Consider the following 8,245-nt stretch of genomic DNA (forward strand, 5'->3'; position numbering starts at 1 on the left):
AATCTTGAAAGGTTGGAAAATATCAAGAATAAAAAGTGTCATGTTTGATTTGTTGAGTAGTTTTCATTCTTTTCAAGGTCTCAAGTTACATCCTTTTCAATTGGTTTTCTGAGAAAGATTGAAAGATACAATCTGACATTTTTCAGTGTGATAATTCATTTTGCCCTCTGCCTGGAATCTACTAAAACAGGATCTTTTTTTATCACCTTTTTCAAATAACTGAAGTATCTTTAAAAACCCCACCCAGCTGGATATATATATCCACACACAATCTTATATACTGGAGGTTTAAATAATTAAATAACGTGGCTCTAATTATTTCATTAAATCTACAACTGTTTTCATTTTCTAGATTATAAAATGTAAGATTAAGGCAATTATATAATTTATATACTAGTATAAAATTCTATAATTAAGGACACTGAAAATAGGAATCCAAAGTTTTGGTTTATTTCTTAGTTACTTTTCTCATTGTTGCAATCAAATGCCTGGCAAGAAGAAACTCAGAAGGGATTTCCTTTGGCTCATAGTTTGATGAGATTCAATCCATCAGATCAAGGAAAGTATGGTTGCAGACAGCTTCATGGGCTTTGTGGAGACAGAAACATCCATCTGAGCCTCCCTCCTCATAGCTCTATAAAACATAAAGCAAAAAGGATTGGTCGTGTCAGTTGGTATCTTTATTTTCATTTTTGTTCAGTCCAGAGTCCTAGCCCATCAGAAGGTATGGCCCACATTAAAGTTCCGTCTTTTGTTCAACCAAACTACCAAACATACCCTCATCAATATGCCCAGTAGTATGGGCCCATGAGGCTATGAGACTGACTCTAGCAAGGACCCCTAGTAATGGAAGATATGGATTCTGACGCACCTGTCTTCTGTAACCATGCTCAGTTCCTAGTGGTGTTGGAACACAAACGTAGACACAGAATATATGACCAACAACCTGTTGTGCCTGCAAGATGTGCTGGGACAATATTGTCTCAGAGCATAAAACTTGCTTCTTAATCTTTTCAATATCATTCCAAATTACAAGTGATAAAACTAGTATTCAACCCAGTAATTTGTTTACATCTTATAGATTCCATTAAGAATTCATGTGAGACTTTCTAGTGGATGACCTCAGTTTACCATCCCCACTGCTACAAGTCTCAGATGCTAGAGAAACAATAGGCTCCCAGGACCCAAGCTGATGACTATAGCTGAAATACCCAACAAAGGGGAGAGAGAACCTATAAAGATCACCTCCAGTAGATGGGCATGGCCACAGTTGAGGGATGGTATCACCCACACCTCAAAATATTTAACCTAGAAATGTCCCTTTTCCAAAGGAAAGACAAGGACAAAAAATAGAACAGAGACTGAAGGGAAAGCTATCCAGAGACCACCCCACCTAGAGATCCATCCCATCTGCAGACACTAATGCCCCACATTATTGATGATGCCAAGGGGTACTTTGTGACAGGAGCCTGGTATGGCTGTTCCCTACCAGCACCTGAGTAATACAGATGTGGATGATTGCAGCCAACCATTGGAAAGAGCCTAGGAACCCCAGTGAAAAGGATAGGGGAAGGACTGAAGGAACTGAAGGGCATTGAAACTCCATAGGAAGAACAATACAAACTAATTGGGCTAACCAGAGCTTCCAGGGACTAAACCATCAACCAAAGAGTATACCTGGAAAGACCCATGGCTCCAGCTACATATGTAGCAGAGGATTATTTTATCTGAAATTAATGGGAGAAGAGGCCCTTGGTTCTATTGAGGATTGATGTTCCACATAGCATAACGTAAGGGAATGTTAGAGTGGTGAGTCAGAAGTGGGTGAGTAGGTAGACGAACACCCTCAGAGAGGCAAAGGAGAAGGGGAAAGGGGAATTAGGTGGGGAGTTTGTGGGGGGATAACCAGGAAAAGGCATATCATTTGAAATGTAAATGAATAAAATGATTAATTAAAACACAATGTTCTCACTAATAAGTGGATATTTGCCAAAATCAAACAAATAGACAAACAAACAAACAAACAAACAACAACACAAAACCAAGTACAGAAGACCCAAGATACAGTCAGAACTCAAAAAGGTCAACAAGCTATGGGACCCAAGTGAGGAAGCCTCAGTCCCCCTTGGGAGGGAGAAGAAAGCAACCACAAAGGAAGAGAGGGGACCTGGGAGGGAAAGGGGAAGGGTGGAGAAAGAGGGGAACATGATCTGGTTTGGGGTTGGGGAAAAGAACTGAAGCCCAGAGGATCAGCAGAAAGAATGAAAACATGTGACCTCAGGAGGAAGGAGGTTGGGAGGACCCTCCCGAATGTACCAGAGACCTGGGAGGTGAGAGACAATCAGAACTCAAAAGGGAGTGGCAGGGAGGAGGTCCCTAGATGAGATGCCCTACAGTAGGGAGAGGGAACTTGTTGAGTCTGCCTCCAGCTGAAAGACAGGGCATCAAGTGAGGGACTGGGTTGCTATGCAATATTTCAAACTCTGACCCATAATTCTTCCTGTGTGACAGAACTGCAGGGATGGAAATGGAGAAAATCCTAGGAGAAGAAGGTCCAGCAACAGGTCCAAAGTGGGATCCAGTTCAAGGGGTGACCCCAAGATCTGACACCATTACTGAGGCTATGGGGCACTCACAAAAAGGGACCTATCATGACTGCTCTCTAAAAGATCCAAAATGCAGCTGAAAGAGTCAGATGCAGATATGTGCACCCAACTAATCAAGAGAAGGTGCTGACCCCTCTGGTTTTATTAGGGAAAAGCTGGAGAAAGCTGAGGAGGAGGGTGAACCTGTAGGAGGACCAGCACTCTCAATTAACCTGGACACCCCCTCCCCGATCTCTCATACATTGGATCACTGACCAGCCATCATACACCAGCTGATATGAAGCACCCAACACATATCCAGCAGAGGATTATTGTGTCTGGGTTCAGTCGGAGAAGATGCACCTAACTCTCAAGATACTGGAAGACCCAGGGAGTTTAGAGGTCTGATGTTGTATGTGGGGTGGGGACAACCCCGCATAGACAGTTGGCATGGGGAGGAGGTATAGGATGTGAAACAGTCAGAGGATGACCTGGAGGGGAATAAAATTTGGAGTGTAAAAAGAAAGAAAGAAAGAAAGAAAGAAAGAAAGAAAGAAAGGAAGGGAGAAAGAAAGAAAGAAAGAAAGAAAGAAACAAACAAAGAAACAAAGAAACAAAGAAACAAGGAAAGAAACAAACAAACAAAGAAAATTCATCTGATCAAAATTATTTTGAAAGCAATTCTATAATTTATGCAACAATAATTCATTATTCATGGATTAGGGGCTAAGCCTTATACCAGGTTTAAGTAAAATAGTTTAGTAGTTTAGTATGTCATAATTATAGTCCTTTGAATGTTAATGTTAATATTTTTTAATAAGCACCATAGAGTAAAGAAGCTAAAGACAATTTAAAATTAAACCTGGCATGTTATCTCTGGTACAATAATGACATTGTTTACTCTTTTAATGTAATTCTATTTAAACAAGTGTATTGACAGGCACATTATTGTCTAAAAGGAACACACACACACACACACACACACACAGAAAGAGAGAGAGAGAGAGAGAGAGAGAGAGAGAGAGAGAGAGAGAGAGAGAGAGAGAGAACTTAACAGAGGAAGGGGTCAGAGAAGATATGAAGAAAAACAAGATGTTATGAGTTGTTTTTTGCTTTTGTTTTTAAAATCTATTCAGTGTACCAGACAGCCAAGCATTTGAAAATAAAAGAAGGATCTTGGTAGTCCAACTGAGTGGCTGGAGAAATATCAATTATATCTGAATTACAAAGGAAAAGGAGTCTCAGCTGCAAGTCTTGGAGCATCACAGCTGACATCTGTGGTAGTGTCAAGAGTGCTGATAAGTAACTTCGAATTCAGAAGCATCATGTCTTGTCAGAAGACTCCCTGTTTTTGGTAGTCAGTCTTGGGATAGTCTGGACCATGTCGGGAATGGCTGTATTCCTCTTCCCATGTGCTTAACTGTTCATTTAATCTTTACTCACAACATGTGATCTTGGATTCTTTACACTTCTTCAAAGGCAGTGACAATATATTCTATGTACACCCCAAATAATACAGCATTTTAAATAAGATGCTAAAATTTATTCTTCAAGAGGCAAATAATTTCTATTTTGAACACTTTGGGAAAGACTTGTAATTATTTATTAATAATTTCTAAGATTGAATGTGGACTTTCAAGAGTGATTGATCAATTTTGAATAAATTGATATGGCATATATTTAAAGTCATACATAGGGATTTTCACAGTTCAAAAATATTTATAAATACATGATTTAAATTTGAACTTAATTTAAAAATCACACATGTAAATTAACTAGGTTAATTACCTAGTTGATTTATATGTGTAATAAATATGTGTATCTATTAAATATAAATATGAAGAATAATACATACAACTTAATTATGATATTGCTATTCAAAAGAATTGATTCAGTGGAAATAAACAAAATTACATCTAACCTTATGGGTGCAGACTGACATGAAACTAATGCATATGTTAAAGTATTTACAGTTATTAATTGTTGGGGAATATGGAGGAATAGATATATATGAAATATTTATGTTTTTCAATATATTTAATATACATATGTATTAATAATTTCATAAATGCATTATTTTTGTTATAAAATAAAAGGAACAAATATGCTAATTTCTTGTTATGTATCTCTAGATAAGAATTTTCCTTTGTATGTTTTTGAGGTCCAAGTTATTGGAAAGTGTGCTCATGGCTGAGAATGAGTTCCTGCACCCAATGTAATTACTCTATGCTTCTTAGACTTCATGAATAATTGGCATGGGTGGATGAGTGCCTTTGAACTCTTCTTGTCTGTAATCATAAATCTTGATAGAAATCAATTTCCCTTGCTTATAACAATGCTTATATCTTCAGTAGTTAGATAGGGGGATTGAGTGGAATTCCAAGCATGATCCAAGGGAAAAGTGTCCCTGTTAGGGACTCTGACTCAGCAGATGGAGCAGAAGTGCTGCTCTGTCCCCCTCAATTCACCATCCCCTGACTTGGAAAGGTGAGAAGACAGCATTTCACATTGGTTTCACTTTGGCCTCATCCTTGAGTTTGGTTATATCCCAGCATTCTGAACTTGGTTTTCTAATCTGATTAACATGCCAATTTATGTTATTGTGTGGTTGAAATGAATCCACTTTGGGTTTTACTTCAATCCATTCATTCTTTTAATAAAATCAATGGATTACAGAGGCAAGAGAAAGCTCAAGCTATATTTGCATGAAATATATATTTTTAAGTCTAAGTCATAACTGTTCATAGTCCTGTGCCATGCTACCGAGTACTTCTTTTGAAAAATTCAAAAAATGATAATCAGTTTTCTTTTTCATATGATGAGTTTCTGAGTTTTACTGTCCCTCAGAAATACAGAGGAACTGTCACTGGGCTACATCCCCATCTCCTTTTGTCCTTTGACATAATAAAGGATGTTAGGATAAGACAACTTATTCACAAACCCACCTTTTAGCTCCAGGATGCAATTCAGGACACTTCAGTGATAGGCGGTATTGTTTCTAGCAAGGCAGACTTTATGTAACTTGGAAGATACACCATATCCAAAAATGAACTTTAAAATCATTAGCAGCACTTTTATTAATTATTATTCTAACTAATCACTGTACTACAGAATGTTAGTTCAGGATTAAAACAGGGTACTTTGTTCAGGTTCGTGATATCAATAAAGCAATTTAAAACTTAAAATATGAAGCTATAGATGGGCATGGTGTGGCATAGTTTTAATCACAGTACTAGGAAATGTGTTCTAAAAAAAGCCACCATCAGACTCGCAAGAGATTCACAAGCTTGCATGTATCCACTGATGAGCCATTTCTCAAGTTCAAAGGTTTATTAATTTTCATTTTATGTGTACAAGTGTTTTTACTGCATGTATGTATATGTACCTGCAAGAGGTATATGGTACATATATGTACTAAATGCATGCAGTGTCCATGGAAACTAGAAGAAGATATCTAATCACCTGAATCTAGAGTTATGGATAATCACCAGACATTTTTGGATGTCATGAACTAATCCTGGATCTGCTGCAGAAACAAAAAGCACTCTTAAATGTTGAGTCATCTCTGAAAAGATATTTTAAATTCTGTTTTTCATTAAACTCATTTTTCTATAATATGTTGCTGGAACATCAATATCTCATTATAATCTTCCATATTAGAGGGAAATCTATTAAAATACAGGGTATTAGTAAGGAGGTGAGTCAATAATGATGTTGTAAGGGGAGGTAAAATATTCTATCCTGTAAGGAGGTTCATTAAGCTCAGGAAGTTCTTTATCTCAGGAAGTCACTGAAACTGACTAGATTTAATAGTCCCCTATCCTCTGTAAATATAAGCAGTAATGACTGCTCAGAGACATTTTCACATAAACTGAGCTATCTATCTAGAAGAGACTCACATCAAGTGAACTGTCTGAAAGATAGTTTACAAACTTTTGAGCTCCTGGCAGGCTGGGCAGGGTGGTTCAGGATCCCAGCTTTGGTGAATAGTCACCCACCCTATGGTGCAATTTGGGGAGCACAGCTGCCATTGAATCATATCCGTCTCCAAAGTAACCCCGCCGCTATATTCTTATAACTATCTCCAATAAAATTCGCTGTACACTAAGTTGGCTGGACTTTGGGGGTATCAGTTTTCTCTGGGGTTACTTGATGTTTGTTAATGACTCTCCAGAAATACTGTCAAACGACAGTCAAAAACATGTCTCATCCTTATATCTATGTTCAGGGCAAAGTTGAAAAATATAGTACAGCAGTATATATAGAGAAAGAAAGACATAGGTCAATAGTTAGTTAACAGTGGCATAGTCTTAAATCATATTACACTTTTGGTGGTCATAAAAATGATTAGAAGAGAGTTCACTCCTACTTTTGTCTACAATTAAGATAAAAGAATTTATTTACAAATGGTAAGCAAATAATGAAAGATGATTACTAATGAAATCCTAGTCTGAGAGCTGGGCGTCTGCTCTTCAATAGTTTTCTTATCAATACAGCAGTTGGCGAATTCCACTCCCAGTAGTGCAGTAGATGAAAATTGCTTTATTTTGTCTCATCCTGAACGTCTATTGCTCCCAAAGGACATTGTTGGGGAAGATTCTTTTTCTTTGGGCTGCTTTTTCTTGAACGATTAGGACAAACATGGGGAGGGAAACCTCACTCTCATACCACTGTTACCTTTTTCTTCCAGTGAAATATTTTTACTTTGAATAGTGAGTGAACGTAAATCAGAAATGACAAAGATAATTGGTATGTTTCCTTCGTATTCTCTACTTATTTCTGAGTAATTCCACAAAATCATTTTTTGTCTCTGGAGATTAACACTTATTTATTTGGAAAAAACAGGCTTTCTAAAAAACAAAAACTTGTATGCATGAGTTGAGTCTTTTGCTTGTGTGTCTGTGTACTGTGTGTATGCTGTGCCAGATGAAGAGGGTATTAGATGCCTTGAGAGTGGCATTAGAGAGAGCTGCCAGCTGCCATGTGGGAGAGAGGAAATCAACTGGGTCCTCTGGAAGAACAGTCAGTACTTATAATTGCTGAGCTCCTGATTTAAGACTTATTAGGAAATAACTTAAACTTCTATGCTAAGAAAACATTATAGAAGACATTGATTTAAATATTATATTTATTTTCAGTTATAACCTCCTTGAAGATGAAAAAGGATAAAAACATTTATAAATTTATAACTACAAGAGGTATCTTGAGTAGATAATTATAATGTGTCCTCACTGAATTTTTAGAAGATGCAACTTTCTAAGAGCAAAGTTTAGGAAAAACAAAACATCTGTACATCTTTAAACTAGGTACAACATCAGTAAGGGGATACAGTGTGAGCTTCAGGCTTATATTGGGGCCAGGCAAGATTCTTTTGCTGCAAACTTTCTAAGTAGTTTGTTTGTTTGTTTGTTTGTTTGTTTGTTTGTTTGTTTTTCTTTGTTTAATGCCTCCATCCAGCATCAAGTTTCACCTTCAATATAATTACTTCAAAAAAAAAATCTCTGACTACCTGCATGATATTTGGTTTAATATCAATTCATCTTTGATATTACACTTCTTTCTCTTCTGTTTTCATTTTTTGAATGTTATAACTAATTATCTGACCTTACTGCTTTGATGTATGTAGTTCTTATCTTCCTCCATGTATTTTACTTTAGACA

Source organism: Rattus norvegicus, chromosome 14 (genome assembly GCF_036323735.1).
Source record: "Rattus norvegicus strain BN/NHsdMcwi chromosome 14, GRCr8, whole genome shotgun sequence".
NCBI lineage: Eukaryota > Metazoa > Chordata > Mammalia > Rodentia > Muridae > Rattus > Rattus norvegicus.